The 18,113-nt window shown below is 39.8% G+C and overlaps 1 protein-coding gene across 3 annotated transcripts in view; it reads left to right on the top strand.

Moving 5' to 3' along the window:
* Positions 1 to 12,869: 12,869 nt before the first annotated feature.
* The window catches only part of LOC111594118 (semaphorin-2A), a 56,176-nt gene continuing 50,932 nt past the window's right edge, over positions 12,870 to 18,113 (top strand). For all 3 annotated transcript variants that reach the window (XR_002751092.2, XR_002751091.2, XM_023307278.2), the window contains exon 1: positions 12,870 to 13,148. The gene's annotated coding sequence lies outside the window, so the exon portion shown is untranslated. The remainder of the gene's footprint in view (positions 13,149 to 18,113) is intronic.

The following is an 18,113-nucleotide window of genomic DNA, read 5'->3' as shown; positions in this document are numbered from 1 at the left end:
GCCTGCGCCTCTGCTTACCAAATATGCACTGTCCTAATGAAAGTCAAGATGCCAGTCAGTTCTGGCCAAGTTGTGGCTAGTAGTAGTAGCTACCTATCCAGCAAATTGCCAGCAAATTGCAAGTTAAACAAAGCTAACGAATTGCACGACGAGAGCTGTGAGCGGGGCAGCGGGGGCCAGACGGATAGGATTTCCGTCAAAAGTGCCGCAAAAAAGCAACCGAAATTGCTTAGAAGTGTTCGGGTTGGCAGGGAGAGGCGGGCGCCGCTCTCGTTGGTGGGGCTTAAAAACTGCAAATCTCTTGGATAAGGGCGAGCAGTCAGAAGTCAGCAGCTCGAGCAGTCGTCCAACATTCAACAAACGGCAGCAGCCGCAAGTTGCCTGTCGACGGGCAAACTTATGGCTAAGACCACAAACAAATTTCATGCTGCAATGTTGCACAGCCAAAAGATGCTAGCAGAGTGTGTAGAGCGGTGGACGAGAGGCGGGGAGCGAGGGGCGGTCGACCGAATTAGATGTGCAAGAAAATTGTCTTCCTGTATGAATTTCATAATTTCCCAAGTTTTAGTTATGAAAAGCAAGCAATTTCCTTTTTGCCAACTGGCAGACGAGCTGAGCTGGGCTCCTAACCGGATTCTTCTTTTAGGTGTGCCTTGGCTTGGCTTACGTTTAAACATCGTATATTCACGTGAATGTCTGTGTGTGTGCCGGTGTGCGGGTATGTGTGTGTGTTGGCAATTTGGCAGTTTAAACTTTTAATGCGAATCACTTGCGCAAGTTAAGCCTTTAGTTGGTGTTGGCGTATGCGTCATATGCCTTGGATTAGTTTTTCAATTTCTGCGGCTGTTGTTTGCTGATGTCATCGAGACAACTCCAAAGATGCTGCCACACACACATGACCACACTTCAAACTCAGCTCTGTTTGCCGTTGACTTTCTTTTTTATCTGCTTTTGATACCCTGCAGTAAGCACAAATGGCTGGCTTCTGACTTGATCTAGTTATATTCCTTTCTCTAAGACTTCCAATTTTCGGGCATCTACTCAGGGCACAAGTATATTTCAAGTCTATATCAATTTTCGGTGAGTGAGTGAGATTTATTGAAAACTGAGTTTATTTTTTGGCGTACATAAATTTAAATGGTTAAAATCATATTTAAGAATTAATGTCTTAATGTTTTATTTATATTTATTTATTTGATTATGATCTAAGTTTGCGTAGCTCTAAAAAAAACACACGATAGCTTAAGTTTCTTTGAGTTTAATTCTCTATTTAGTCTAGGGTATATTCTAGTTAGGATTTCGTCATTTTCGAATTCTTTTGTCTTGTTATTTATTTCTTGGCAGGCTGACCCAATGTCTGGGCGCTCTCAAGGGGGTGCGTGCCTTGGCTGGCTGGCAACCCTTTGTCACATTTTGCAATTTATGTTATTGTGTTTTGTGATTTCTATCAACAACTTTTACTTTTAAGCAAATCTGCAAGCCTTCTACAGATTCTGAAATTTGAGTTCCCATTCGAGTTGCTACTCTCTCTCGTGCGGAAAGCAATAAAAACTGTTTACAAACATTATTTGCACATCCTTTGCGGAAGCACCTTGCCTCGCTGGCTGCCTGCCCCAAAAAGATTTTCCATTTAAATATTTTTCTAAAATACAATAGCAGCAGCACAGATCTTCTTGGTCATTGTGTAAGCAGTGTGTTTATTTTGTTACCCGACTATTAAAGCTCTGCACACACCCATTCACACACACACACACACTCAGCTACACTCTAATAAACTAATGCTTCTCTTTTTGGGCTGCTTTTTCTGCTCTCAAATCTATTACAAGGCAGTTGGCCCATAGTTTGTTTGTTTATTGTTGTTGTTGTTGTTGTTGCTGGCTTATTTGCAAAGCATTTTACGGTGTTGTTGTCCATTGCTTTGGGATTATGTATTGAGAAATCTTTGCCCAAATAGAGGGTGGCTTACACACACATACACAGCAGAGGACGTTGAATTTTTGTGCCCAGGTGCAGGTAACACATTTAGCTCGATTTACTATCGATATTTCGGTTCAAAGTCTTCGCACTGTAATGGGACTATAATATTAAAATCGAACAAAAGTTGTTTTTGTTGTTTTTTGCTTTTTATTACATTTTATTCATTGCGTCTTCTTTTAGACACATTTAAGCTGTTTCATTTCACATTGCTCTAGATTTATTTGCTCTGCCTACGTAAAAAATTACAAAAATTTTTTCAGTTCGATTTATTTATATTAATTCAATTTTGTGTTTACGTTAGTATTTTATTTGAGTACAATTTTGTATGGAAAATCTTTATAAATTGAAAGTTGAGCGTAAGAAAATAATTGTGATTCATTGCTTTTTTATTGTTAGTAAAAAGATATATAAATATATAAAAAAAATGGATTTTTATGAGCAAGGTTTAATAGATTTATTAATGAATAAACAATTAAATAAATTTTTAAAAAAATGTTTAGCCTACGACCTTTAAATTTTCATATTCATTTCAGCATATATTCATAATTTTATGCTCATTCCTTTAGCACATATATTTTTAAAATTCACCCAGGCAAATCAGCTTCAATTGGCTTGCTAAAAAGCTGCCTTTTGACCGTCAGCTCATTCGTTGCTTTTCCATTGTACTTAAGGGTTTTTGTAGTTGAATTTTGGTGACTGAATGTGGCACTTAGCTGCGCCCAGACTCTGACAGTCGCCCAGTCGCAAATCCAAATGCTGCCCCTGCCACCAGCCGAAAACAACTTCATTTAGCACGCATAAAGCAGGGGGCAACATGTGTGTGTGGCGGCAGCTGAAGCTGAAATTCCTTATGCCAGGCAAAGTGAAACTGTCACTGCAAAGGTTTTTTATATATTTATTTTTTCTTTTTCGTTTTTGCCAAGAAATGTAAAGTTTTGTGGGCAGAGGGGAAGGGCCAGCCGACATACTTACATAAGTGCGACCGTGTGGGGCGCTGGGTTGCATATTTAAATTTATGATTATGTCGTTATGCTGTCTGCCCACATTGCTTAGGCGAACGAAAAAGTGACAGCGGCAAACTTAATACAAATTTATGTGCAACATATTTTTGCACTTTTTCTGAGCACAAAAAAAAAGCAGCTAACAGCTCACAGCCCGAGCCATTCAGTTGGTCAACATATGCCGCTTGCTGCTGGACAAAGTTTTGCTTGATGAGCTCGGGCTCAGGACTGCACGGCTCAATGGCCGTTGTTTGTTTTGTTGTTGTTGTTGTTGTTTTTAAAGCGACCATTAAATAAGAACATTAAAATGCCTTTTGCGAGGCTAAATTGCATTTCATCTAGTCGAGTCATGCTCGAAAATGACAAATTCTTACATAATAAGACGGCGCCAAGAAAAATGGTATTCATTTGGCAGGTGAGACGGCGTGAAATTGACTCAGTGGAAACAAAACAGAACAGCAAAAGCACAAGCTGCGTAGCTAACTCATTTTTAAATACAAATTTATGTTGTTACATTTTTGTGAGCAAGCGGCAAATAAAAAATTTGATTAATTCGCAGCGCCTAATGGCGGGCTATAAATTCTGAGTTAATAAAACCAGGAAGCCAGCGACATGCAGCCAAGCTGTCAGCCCGAAGCCATCGCTGCCTTTGCTGCCTTCTCTGCCTGCTTCTTCTGCTAATAACAAATTTGTCACGAGCCACTTTGACAGTTGTGTGTCACAACTCTGAGCTCCATTGCTGGCCGCAAGAACCGCAAAGGGGAAAAAACGACACCCTGGCCACAATGTCAGCTGCCAGCTGCCAACTGGTGTTGAGGCGCGCCCCAAATGCACACTGGTTCAACAATGAAGTTGAAAGGCTTAAACTATTCAACTTGTTGATGTCTTGACACGTGGAGTCTTTAACATTTTATAGAAAACTAAGATCTAAGCTATATATAAAGCCTGTCGTTAGAGGAATCGAAAAGTTAACTGGGAAATTGGTTCTGCTTGCTCTCTTTAGAGTTGCACAACTTTGAGTTGACAATAGTACTTATTTGACAACCCTCTCTGAAAAAAAACGCTATATATATACGGCATAAAAATATTGGCTTTAAAGCAATAGCTAAAAAAATTCTGTAATCAGTTTAAATACCCTATATATTTATATATACATTTTTATATAGTTCACTTATATTTTCAATTTTATTATCATCTGGTTCCACTGTGCGCGAACGATAACTGTTTCTATTGCTGTTGCTGCGGCTGCTGCTTTGCATGCAAATCAGAATGAGGCAAAATTAAATTTCATTTCTTAGGCATTGTGCGATTGGCCAATGCCTTCTTTTTGCTAGCCATAAAAATCGCCTTTTGAAGCATTGCACTTCTTAAAGCAATAAAGACTTGACAAAAGTATGGCAGAAACCAAGTTATGATTTAATATAAGAACAGTTAACAACTTGTTTAAATGAAAGAGCTAGGATTATCAATTCTTCTAAATAAGATAAAGATAAAGATAAAGATAGAATCTAATCAGAAAAGTTTGAGCTATTCCTAAAGGAGATATCTATATGTTATTAAATAGATATTTAAGGATCAGTTTGCTTAGCTTGTTGTTGATGTAATAAAAATTCATCCAAGTATGAACAGTAGAAAAAGAAATTCTTCTTAAACAGAATCTATTAAAGATATAACAAGCTCCAAAATTGAGTGTTAAGATGTTAAGAGATTTGTGCTCATTAAAGGAGCACACAAACCTAGCCAAGTCTTAATATAATTAATGAATATTTATACCTTTTGTCATCTACTTCTGTATATTATGTATTTTTAGTCATTTTTGACAAATTTTGAATATTGTCCAAACCTAAATAGCTACACGAAAGCTATTAAAGTCAAGGATACTAAATACTTAGACATGAAATATCTTTAAGATATTCACCCAGCTACTCAGGCAGGAAAGTAAACTTTTTGAAAACTTCCTTCACTCGGTGTCCAATAAAATATCTATATATAAATTAATAACTGAAACATGGCCCAGTCAATTGGACAGGTTGTGCACGCACAAGTCTACTCGCAATTCGATTAGGGCAAACGACTCTGGCAAACTGTCAGCTGCCATTTGCACGGAACTCACACAGTTTTTGAGCGTCTGCTGTAATTAGAAGCGATCACGACAGCTGGGAGCAGGGGCGAGCTGGGAACCTTTTAGTTCGGGCTGGCAAAGTGCATTCAAATTGGCTTAAACTAAGACTGTTAAGCGTGCAGCTGTCTAATTGTATTTGGGGCCAGCCGCTGCCACGGCACCTAAGCAGCTGCGCTCAACCCTTTGGCTTGGCCCGCAAGTAATGTGAAAGTGCCAAGCAACTTCAAGATTTATTAGCATCAAGATTAAAGCATTAAAAATTTTCAGACTGCGTGGCACACGCAGCGCTGCTACCGAAAAGAAAGTCCTGGAGAAAGTGAGTGCAATTTTCGTTGGGGCAACATCATCAATTTAGAGTCGTTGCTGTTGCTGTTGCTGCTGTTGCGGTTGCTGCTGCTGCTGCTGCTGTTGACTGTTTCCGCCGGAAGCGTGAAGCGAACTACAGCAACGACAACAACAGCAACAACAACTGTATTGCAATGCGCACTTTGGTGGTCAAAACTTTCAACATTAGCACTTAATTTACTGACGCTACTTAATGAAGTCTACACTTGGCTAATTTACGCGAAACGAAACGCGTTTGCCTCTCACTTATTGTTCTGCATGTGTGTGAGTGTGTTTGTGTGTCTTCTTTGTTTTTTGCTAACATTTTGTAAAAACATTTCACATATTCAGCTTCACTTCAATTCACAGAAACAACTTTAAGCAAAATTCTTTTTAGTTTTTATTTATCTGGAAAGATTGCTCATGATTGCTCAACTATTCTCCAAGCTGTTCTTATGTTCAAATCAATTTAATATATCAAAGTCACTTTCTGAGCTATCTGTCTGTCTTTAGCTGACTCTTCATTTGTAGGACTTGCAAGCCATGGCAGTTACTATGCCTTTTCAAATATAAAAGCTTGCTATAATATATGCCCTATAGATCCTTCATACGTAATGTGTACTAAAGTGTACGAAACACACTTAAAATTGCCTATCATGGAAAGATATGGCCACACCTCAACCTAGCAAAGTTTTACAGCTGATGTGAGCAAGTTTTGCCTATGGCTTGTGGAGGGACCAGATTCGAAAATAACGAGATCTTGCGGCTGGAATGTGAAGTAGAATGCCACAGTCTCTGGCTCACGACTATAGCATGATTACCTATGACTCATAGCAATAAGCAGAAGCTGTGACTATTCGATTGCCGCCCATTTCTTTCTATTTAAAAATATATTTATATATTCGAAAATAGCAGTAATAAATTCCAACTCCCTTTAATACGTAATTATGATAAGGCATGAGGAAATGAGATACCCTCTGCATAGCGTACATAAAAATATTATAATTTATGCGTCAGTTCCAATTACTGGAGCGACTGTCGCGCAGTTCTTGGAGTGATTTGATTGGGATTGGTTGGGTCACGCAACGTGCGGTCTGCGAAAATGGATTTCAAATTCACAAGTAGAACCGCGCGTTTGGGCATTGCGTTGCTCTCCATGTTTATCTCAATGGGTGTCATTGTGCTCGTCGATCGTCTACCCCACCACCTCAAGCAGGGTAAACATTAAATTGATATCAAGCAACTATTACAGCAACAAAAGAAAACAAATTAACAAGATAAGCAATTGCAGATCAGGCGATTGTGAATCACTTATGCCTGCTGCAGTTGATTGCGAGCGTGCTTCTATTTGTGGGCTCCATTAAGGTGAGTTGTTCACGAAATTATATGTATATTGTGTGGACTTTGAGCTTCTACTTTACGCCTGGTAGCGTAATCAATGGTATTTTGTGCCCTGGCTTCTGATGGCTGCTCTTTTCGCATATGCCTTGGTTTATAAAAGCATTGGCTACATGCGAAGCACCTGGAACGACTCGAAGTTTTTATTGCAAATTATTTGTTTGCTTTACATTATATCAGGTAGGCAAAGCTTTTTACTCTTTCATGATACCTAGTACCCATTCAAGTTGTAAGCTGATGTCTATAAATGTTATTTACAAGAAATATATTTTCTATATTAAATCAAAAGCTATATATATCTAGATTCTGGCTGATGTCTGTGGTAGTAATTTAATTCGATTTTCCGATTAGTTTATCTTGAATTTTGAATTTATTCAAAATGCTTCAAAACTATTTTTATTACTTAAAATATTTTTGAAAAGAAATTGATTTTCTGTTGGGTATGTGGTATTTTCTAGTCGGATATTTCCGACTAAAATAACTCTTGCAATTCTATTGAAGAATGCTTATCTTTCTTTTTAATGTTTTATATGCCTCGCTTAGGTTTCTGGTGCTATTTCATCTACGCAGTCTATCGGGACTTTCAAGATATGCGTGGCAAAAGACGTGCAGGAAGCTCAACGCTTGGCTATGAACAAGTTTTCCAAATATAGTTTAATAAATTGCAATTGATGCTTATTAAGAAAAACATGGCTTATAAAGTGAATGCCAGCCGTAACAGTGGGCCTCACTCATGATGTCTGGCAGTTGAAAGCCTGCAAATGGAACATGCAAAAGTGTGAAATGCAATTGAGCTGGAAAAGAACACGCAAGCGATGTCGACGCTTGTGCAAATTAGTGTGAACATTGCGGTTAAGTGGGTGTGAGTGCCTGTGTGTGTGTGTGTGTGTAACCGGAAGCGTAGCCAAAACTAAAATAAGCGTTAAAATGTCTGCTAAAGAAGTGAACTCGCAGTATCAGCTGGCACGCGCTTCGAAGGGGCCACGATGCATGCGTATTGCATTACCAGTGAGTGTGTACCCACAGCACAGCACACTCACACACCCACACACACACGCACACGCACACTGAGGGGGCCCATGCACCAAAGTGGCATATGAATAGATACATGCTTTGTTGTTTGTTTGTCTGCCTGTCTGTCTGTCTGTTTGTCTACCCATGGCTGAGTTGTCGTAATCCAACGAGCAGACAGGTTAAATACACCGCAAGGACAGACCACACACACACTGAGAGAAAAAAATGGGAGCAAAACGAGTTAGGATAAAGTGGCAAAGGCGGCAAACATGTGCTCCTGCTGCAACTGTCGCGGCGCTGTGGCACGCAGCAGCCACCAGGCCAGACACAGCCAACAAACAATAATAATGCAACAATAGTGCGCGCCACAAACAAATTGCTTTTGTATGTCTGCCGCTGTCTCTGTCGCTCTCTAACTTACTCTCTCTCTCTCTCTGCTGCTCATCGGGTTCACTTGCAGATTAGTTTCGTTGTAAATTTTTATTTGCCTTTCTAGACAAAACGAGCACAGGCGTAGCTGGCCGCAACTGCTGTGAAGGGGCTGCAATTAGCTGAGCCAAAACTCATACAAAAAAACTTTGCCACATCGCGCACTGCGGGGCACAACTTCGATTTACCCTCTCGCTCTCACGCTTTCCACAACGCCACTGTGCGGCTGTCTGGGCTTAGCTTTTGTTGTCTGCAAAGTTTGGCTTTGACACAACATAGCAACCTGTGCCGTGGGTGGGAGTCCGAAATCCATTCATTGAAACGTGTAAACTTGTTCAGCTGAATTGAAAATTAACTATAAATTTGATGGCAACATGCAAAACTGTCTGTCCGCAGCAGCAATGCTTCACTGTGCTAGGTGTCAGCCAGTTGGCAGCAGTTGACACCTCAGCAACTGCGAAATTTAATGCGGCCCGCAAGAATTTCCAATACAGAAATTCATTAAAAAAGCCGGCTTCAAATGAAACAAGTTGCAGTCGGGCATTTACGACTGCGCAATGCTCGTGCGCGCTACGAAGAGAAAGCTAAAGGTTTACTAAGGGCGAAGTCTAGTTGCATTTTATGGGTCTATCTGTAGAGCAGATCTTGTTGATCTAACTGCCTAGCTAGGTATGGAAGATATGAATATGGATATGATTAGATGAATGAATATATGTAGAACAGCCCTATATATAATATATATAGTATATTTTCATAGGGCATTTATAGACTCGTCTATAAATTTTAAGCCTTCCCCTGCCAATATCCGATGTTCTTCCTTCTCAACACTTTGTAAGACAAACCCAATTTAGAGTCCATATTAGCATTATGAGCTCCATAGCTTCACACATTTCCCAGCACCAATATGCTCACTTTCAGTGCGCGAACAAGTATAGAAATGCCCGAAATTGAATTGCCCAAAAATTTGTTTGTGCAAGCCGTACAGAAGCCGCACAAAGGTGCGAACTACTTGTACTGCTAGGAGTGGGGCGTTAACCCTCTTGACAAGCGCTGCTCCATAATAAGTAATACATGTTTTGTTGCGTACAAGTGTTTGGCCCAAACAAAAAAAAGGGTCGAGACTTGGTACGTTTTATAGCCGACGCCTTTTTCGTTCTCTTTTCTCTGCTGCTTTGTGCGGGGGAATTAGAATTGCGAAAAGAAAATGTTGTTGAATTTAGCAGGCTTTAAAAAGCGAGTGAAATGAAATTCAATAAAACGCCAGCGAAAGGCCTATGAAAATAAGCTCGATAAACAAAAGGCAGCGACTGAAACTAATAAATTTTTTGTCAAATTCAACAAATCACACAGACACAGAGTGAGAGGGGGAAGAGAGACGCACACTCGTTTGAAACGTTAGCGGAAATCATTTAAGCTGCCAAATCAGCCAAGCAGCTGGGCCAAAAAGCTGGCGTCAAGCTGTAGGTATTATTAAGGTAGTCGACTGTGGCTGTGGCTGCGGCTGTGGCCAGATGCCAAGGCAGAAAAAACGGGCGATTAATATTCATTCAGTGTCGCGCGTATATCACTTTTTATTTGCACAGGCAACGAGCGAACGCCGGCAAGTATGCAATGGAATTCGCCGCACGCAGCAGCAGGTGAGCAGCAGGCTGCCTGCTCACGTGTGTGTGTGTGTGTGTGTGTGTGTGGCGCGCGTGTTGATGTGTATGAGTAACGCACAATTACATACAACAATTTGTGCTTTGTTTCTGTGCACGTCCATGTGACTACTGCGCTCCCAACTCCCAAATCACCAAAGAGCATTCGTGCTGCAGACCAAAAGCAGACCCAAAAAGCCAAGCAAAGGCCAGGCGAAGCTAGGCCAGGCCCGACCCGACCCGGCCCGGCCCGACCCGGCCCGGCCCGAGCATTCGCTTATTTGTTGCTGCCACACGACTCGCTCTCCCCAAGGAGACGTGCACTTCAAATTGGATGGCCAAACATCAAGTTGGCTTGGCGCTGCTGAGGCAACTGCAGTTGCAGTTCGATGCTCCAGCATTTTTCCTATGTTTCTATGTGAAAATTGAGAGAAATTGCCAAACGACTTGGTAAGCGATATTCTGTTTTGACAAGCTAACACACTGCCCAGCCAGACAACTGCCATTGTGTGTGCTTGAACATGAGTAGAGCGGCTGCCAGGTGTGCCAGCAGCTGCTCATACCTTTTGATACGCTTTTGGCACTTGGCCTCGTGTGCGTCTTGTTTTTTTTTGTTTTCGGAACTGGGAGTTGGTGCCAAGTGGCAGCAGAGGACATTGCGTCAAATCAAATGAAATTCGACTGCCCAGCGTTCAGTGTTGCGTTACAGCGACGTAGTAAGGCCCACAAAATTACCACTGGGATCAGGGCAAATGACGCGAAACAGTCGCACGGACGGAGAAGAAGAAGAAGAAGAAGAAACGGCAGCAGCAGCAGCAACAACAACACGTTCCTTACATAAAAATCGTGCAGGCCATGCTAAACGTTTATCCCTTTTAGCCCCAAGGACCCAACAATGAAAGTCTTCAGTTTCAATGGCTCGTTTAGCCGTTGGCTGACTGCCTGGCTGCCTCGTAAGCTGAGACTGATTGTGATGCTGTAGTAAGTCGGATTCAGGATAAATGCCGCATCATTGGTTATTTATATGCGTGCAACTCTACCTGTATATCTACCTATATATATATTTATTTGATTTCATTGATGAATGTATCTGGCTTTGCGTCCACTCACAGTAGCTTATGTCCTGTCATTAAGTCAGAGCCGAGCAATGTGCATAGTTTCAGTTTAGCTAAACATATGGCCTAATTGAAACAGGCTCTACCTCGCTCCCTCTCACTCTCTGTGAAATTAATTAAATGGCATTCAAATGATTGGCTACGTGCCATTATTAATTTGCGCATAAATTATCCACATGTCTTAATGCCAAATGATTTCCTTTTTATGGCCAATCACTCGACTTGGCCACAAATTAATCAGCTCGCTCCAATTCCTTCCACTGTGCGTGAAACTACTCGTAAATATTTAAATGCTGCACGTTTTCCATTTGCCTGAGCTCATTAGAGGCGAATGCTTTGATTTATAGTTAACTCCATGCAGCTCTAATCAATCATGTGTTCTCCATATCAATAATTACGAAAATAATTAAACATCGCCAGACAAGGTGTTGGGCACTCTGATTGGAAACTATTCCAATAGGAATTTGTTGGTCCAAAAATATGTATAAACAGTTATTAACTCTGCACATAACATGAGTAAGAAATGAGGGGCTATTTATAGGGTATGCCTGACTAGAAGGTACCCTGTATCCTAAGCAGTGCTGCGATTCCAATCACTCTAAGCTTATTTTAGCAGTTTCTACTTTTTGGGAGGAAAGGGAAGCTACACAGGCTTAAAGCTGCCAGTTTTTGTGGTACTTAAGTTATGCTACAGCAACTAAATACAAATATCTAATGTGAGCTATATTTATGTAGTGGAATGAGTTATCGAACAATAATAAGAAATAAACATATCAAATATGAATTCTCTAACTTTTGCGGTTTATGAGTTCGTCTCTTTTATACGAACAATCAAGAATAACCTGAGACCTCAATCAATTCTATCTCTAAGAAGCTGTGGTTTAGTGGCAGCAATGTCCCAACGACAGTTGGCCTGCTAAACAATGTGAAGCAAAGCTTGCGATTTGGAATACTTCTACTAGCAAATCGAGAGACTCCGACTCACAGTCAGAGTTAGGGTATACAGACATTGTATTGATATTAAATTATTAAAAATAATATAAAAAATTTCTTTCTATTTCTATTTATATGTTGCTATTGTTATATATAGCTAAAATCTTAAGTTAAGTTTCATTCGAAAACCCATATCCTCAATTATAACCATATTGCAATAAGCGCTTGAGCTGCAGCTGAAGTTTGAGCTTGTCACTCGTTTGGGCTTTTGTTTTCCAATTTAGTATTGCTGCTGCCTCGTAGAACCCATAGTGCCCATTGCTCGTTGTACATGGGCTTTGGCCTGACAGTGCGTGGTTTCTGGCTCAAGGATTTATGTGCTGTGCAGCAGATTTATGTGTTTTTGGCTGTGAAACTGAGAGTGGTCGTGTGAAAGCTACCAGAGAACTGTGCTAATTGAGTGGAGCAATGAATATGACTCAGGCAGTGAGCAGGAGCAGGAGCAGGAGGCTGGCAGCAGGGGCCGCTCAAGTGTTCGAATCGAAATGGCTGCACAGTCTTTGATTGGCCAATGCAATGCATCTACAGTTGATGCAACAACATGCCGCTACAGCGTTCGACTGCAGTTAACAGCCGGCTGGAGTCCAACGCCTGCGCGCTGCAACGTAAACAAATGTTAACCAAATGCCGGCAAGTGTACCCAGTAACACGGACAGCGTTGCCAGTTGCCAGCGTGAAGTTTGTGCAAAAACAACACAAAATACTGGTTTTTCCGAGCCAGCCGATGGCGAGAGAACGAAAGCCAAGCCGAGCGCACGAAGTTGACAGCGGCAGAGGCAGAGGCAGTGGCAGTGGCAGCAGCAGCAGCGACAGCAACATTAGCAGAAACCAGAAACAGTTTCAGTTTGTGCTACAAACGCGTTTTGAACGGTACATGTTGCATGTGGCGCGCATTCTTTCAGTGAGTGAATCGAAGTATAAAAACCAGAATAAACTCGTATCGAACTCAGAGATAAACAATATGAACTACCTGAAGTGGTGTGCAAAAGCTTAACGACAAAGAAAACAAGTGCATCAAATGAATATAGAAGAAAAATCAAGTCTGTGTTGTTTAGTGTAGAAAAAGGCGAATTTAATTGACAAAGACAGCGTCAATTGTGAACTGCAAAATTGTGGACAACGCGCACACACAAACAAGGTGAATATATATAGAAAGCATCAGTTATATACCCAAAGATATGTATGTATATGTTAATGTGTGTGCCACAACCTGAAATTCAGTTGGTCCCTTGTGAAGTATTTTTTGTTGTCGTTGCAACTTGCAGCGTCAGTTGCTCAGCTTGCCCGTTCTTAAGCATTCAGTACTCGATACTCGAGCCGTGGTACCTGTTTGCATTTGGCCGCTTTTATAGCGCGTTCGCCATTGCATGAACTTGGAAGTCGTTTTGCATTTGGCCGCTGACCAGTTGGACCAGCTCTGGGCTCTTGTTGCAACACTTTTTATGTCTCTCGATCGCTGCGATTCTCATGCTAATTGCACATAAATGCCAATTGAAAAAGGAGTTTCGCTCTCTTGCAAATGAAAATGCAAAGAACATAAATTGTATATGCATAAATCAAAATTGTTATTGCCACTTAGCAGCGCGAAAAAGAGCTGGCCAAATGCTTTCGAAACACATAAAAGAAAAAGAGCAAAGTGGAAGCAAGAATAAAAAACTGCATAATCTGCAAGCAGCGAGCGACCAGCACCTGGTGGCAGCAGCAACAACAAAGAAAATGGCTAAAATGCAAGGCAGACAGAAAAAAACCGGGCAGCGGCATCGCATGCCGAGGTCATTTTATCTTGCCCTTCCCCGCACGAACTTCAAAAGCATTTCGAGCTGCGTCGTCTGTTTTTGGTCATTATGAAAAGAAAATATGCGGCAACAACTGCGACAGCGGCACGGCTCAAAAGAACCAAAAAAAAAAATCAGTTTTTACTCGCAAAAAAGTGTAAAACAGCAAAATAGTTAAGCAACAAAGCAACTAACGCGGCAAGCTCAAAGCGCCTTTGACACTCAGCAGCAGCAGCAGCAGCCGGAAGCAGCTCCTGGGCTGCTTTTGGCGCCCAATTGCGACAGCTGCCAATCAACGGCTTTCGGCCATGTTGCATGTCAGTTGGAGTCGAACGTAGTCGCAACATATTCCAATTCAATATTCTGTACAGCAAAAGCTCTACTAAATTCCACTCAAATTGCTGTAACTGTGCGATAATAGGGCAAAGTTATTTGCATAAATAAGCAACTTGCTTTTTACCTTATAGAAAAGAACAAAATATTGAACTCTATTTGTAACTGTGGCAGGTGAAACCTAAATGCTCTATGCCCGCATGTGCGGGTAGTTTGGTAGGGGTGAAGCTTTAGAATTTGAAGTCTTGAGAAATCATTATAATCTGAAGATATGCTTAAGAAAATGAAACTATAGAATGGAGCGGAGTCCAGTAGACAATTTAGAGAGGTCTTGACGAGGTCAAGTAAACTATATATAGAAATATCAAATTTTCGATACTTATAAATAACATATATTCATACATAATAGAATATATAAATGGTATATAGTCTTGGAGAGAATGTTGGTTTTATTTTATTTTCTGAATACTCTTAATTATTTCATAATTTATTAAAAGTTTTCAAAATTTTATATAGAGATGAACGATAAAGTTTTTGGTCGCCGAAAAATATTTAAAAAATAAAAAACTAAATAATATATCATAAGCGTTAATTTATAAACTCAAAAGTCCTGTGTATACATATTTGGCTTACCACAAAATTTGTTGATCCAATATTTAGTGCTCCTCCCTGTGCTCATGGATGTTTGGAAATATTAAAAAGAAAGGCACAAAAATAAGATGTTTTGTATTTTTAAATATTTTAGAAGAGTTTATAAAAATTAAATAAGTGTACTAAAAAATTGTTGGTAGTCTAGTTCTAATAGTCTATAAAACAAATAAATTTAGACTAGCTCTTAAAATGTTCTTAACTGTATTTAACTACTTCAATTTGCAGTAGATTCAATGACATAAGCTTCCACAGCTCTGCTCTTGCTGATAATCTACAATAAAACACATTTCATATGTACAAGCCAATATCTTTTTATACGTTGCACATTAAGTGACAAAAGGTGTATAGCCGTTGTTAGAGTATGTGAAAAAGAATTAATATTGAACGAGGAAGCACGGGAATTGCTTCAGTTCGTAACTTCAGCAAATTGACCGCGATTACCGCTTATAATAACTTCACATTCAATTATTGGTCAGGCAGTGGGGCAACAAAGACATTTGCTGATCATTAAACGAATGAAGCAATTACTTTATTATTCTTGCATATTTGATTCAAGCGAATCAACAAATTTTCTATTGTTGTAACTATAACAAAGTGCCTTCATTTACTGTATATATGTAAACATATGTATATGTTTATCAATATGTATATATGACACTGCATTTTTAGGGTTGGGATGAGCTTATGCTTATATTATAACGTGCCTCTGATTATATAATTAATACAAATTAATAATGGGAATTGTCGTTTGAATTATTTATGGAATCTGGCGAGTCTGTTGTCAGAGTGAAGAAAATATGCAATTCTTATAGCGTAACTCAGTTCTTTTGTGGTCTCTTGTAATGCTGATTACACTGGCCAACTAGTTTTAGTAACTCAGCATGACAATATATACTCTTATGAGATTTTTTTAGTATGCGATTGACCCAGAACGATTTTTGTCTATTTTTATTTGCTTTATTTGTAGTTGGATAGTTTCCGTTTATTTAATATATTTTAGCTAATATTAATTTCCTGATTTCGCCTAAGTTAGTCTCTCATTTGTTATATCCAACTAGCCACATTCAAATATTAAATTATTTTACTAGCTGATCGTTAAGAATTTATAAGAAATATGTTTTTTCAATTGAGAAATAAGCAGTTCTCATTGCATTTAAGCTGCAATTTCATGATTGGTTTAACATAAACTGTTGTATAAATTCACTTTCCCATAAGCGACCTTATCTGACCACTACAAACACAGCTGGCTACACCCGCAATGTTTTAACATATCAGCATTGTATCTACAACCCTCTGGGCTGAAATTAACTTTGTTGTTGCAACGGTTATTAATCAGAAATCATATATATATATGCCATTAACAGTTGTATTGCTTTGAAATAGTTTAGCTATAATAAGCTAACACAGCTCTGGGCTTATCGATTCCACTTTCTGGCCAAGCTAATGTTTTCATTGCGTTTACCGGATATGCCGTGTCCTTTTTTTTTGGTTTCTGTTTTTATGCTGCCTCCCAAACCAAAGGAGAAATACGAAATTACGCCTAATGGTTTTTTAATTGTAACAATAATTGCTGTCGCCATTGCATGAGCAGCTGCCCAAAAAAAAAAGAAATACAAGTGAAAACAAAGAAGAAAAGCCAAAGACGAAGTTTGAATACTCTTTTGATAGAGTTTGAAATTTGTTGAAAACAATAGATATACTTCATATAAGATAGATATAGATAGTTTATCTTAGAGATATGTTAGAACAACAGTTTAACATTAAAAATAGAAAGTTTATGCCAGCAGAAACTCATTCTTATAGAGGCTGCTGAGAAAAATAACTTAAGGTAAATACATAAAAATGAAGAATAGAAAATAAAGAATTAATTGAATGTATAGAAAATGCAGTCAAACAGAAAATGAAACCAAGAAATGGTGTTTGACTAATACGGAGGATTGAAAGGATTGCCTCGGTATGAAAAATATAAAATTGGCTTACAGACAAAGCCATACTTCCTCTCTTTGTCTGGTTTAAAATAGAAAAATTAATAAAAAAGGAAATTTAAATATTCTCTAAGCACTTCATACTTCAGAGATTTATAAATTATCTGTCACACACAAGTCATGAAACATAAAGCACAAAATAAGTCTAGCAGAGAGATACAGACTCAGCTGATAATCTCCACAAACATCGAAGCCATCAATACCTCCTCTTACATCTCCTCTCCTACTCATAACATATTTTCTTAAAAATTCAAAACACCCTTTATAGACAAGTGTATCAAGAAGGTTAGCAACAAGCTAGGCAAGTGTTTAGAGGACTGTGAATTGACCAGCAACCGGACAAAGGGGGCAGAGCAAAAAATATTTCGCTGGCAAAGCTCGACACATAATCGCTCATTTGGACTAGTCTGGCGCTCAGACGTGTGTGTGTGTGTGTCTATAATTAAGCCTAAAAGTGCTGGCCTATGCCTTTTTTATGAGCCAACTGTCCTGGCAGAGCTTCGGCTTGCTGACTTTTGCTGCTAAAATCTCGCTTTGTTATTCTATTATTTTGCTTTTTCTGCTAGCCGAAACTTGCCTTTGTGGCAAGCAGTTGATTATGAGCATTTTGTGTTGCTTGTTGCTGCTGCTACTACTACGACTGCTACTACTACTGATGTTGCACAGTTTTTTTCTTTTGTGGGTTAGCTGGCATCGCACACACTCGACTGTGCGTTGCGGCGGTCTCTAATGTGCGCCATTTTGGTTTAAACGTGTGTGCGAGTGTCTGTGTGTAGCTGTTTCTTTGTTGCCACATTTGCCCAGAGGTCATTATAGACGCCTCGCCCGTTGCTCATACGCGATGTTGCCGCCAACTTCCGCTGTCGCTGCCGCTGCCGTTGGCTCTGTCTCAGCTGCTTTGGGGCGCCTCTGGCTTTGCCTCTGGCCTCTAAAGTGGCAATTTGTCTACTTTTGTAAGCGCCTCTTTTAACGATAATGATGATTGCGCTCTGTTGCGTTTTTATTTCACTGCGCACACACACACGATTCGCACATGCAGATCCAACTGTGGTCAAGCGTCCAAATAACCTGAAACCGAGTTCATTTTCATAGCTCGAACTCTGTTTTGCTTTCATTTTGCGGGCACATTCGTTTTCTGTTTGTCTCTTTTGCGGCGCTATTTGCTTAGAATTTTTCGATTTCCATTCGCATTCAGTCCGCTTCCCTGCAGCCAGTTCGTTCAGTTTGGCGAGTGGCTTAGCTCAGACGGACGCAGGCTTTAACATTTCATTTGAGTTCAGTTTTGTTCCTTTTTTTGTTTCTATTTCCGTCAACGTCTGTCGGGTTGAGTTGAGCTGAGCTGATGTCCTGCTATGCCTT

Source organism: Drosophila hydei, unplaced genomic scaffold (genome assembly GCF_003285905.1).
Source record: "Drosophila hydei strain 15085-1641.00,03,60 unplaced genomic scaffold, DhydRS2 tig00008134-arrow-pilon, whole genome shotgun sequence".
NCBI classification, from domain to species: domain Eukaryota; kingdom Metazoa; phylum Arthropoda; class Insecta; order Diptera; family Drosophilidae; genus Drosophila; species Drosophila hydei.
This window is presented reverse-complemented; position numbering and strand designations above follow the sequence as displayed.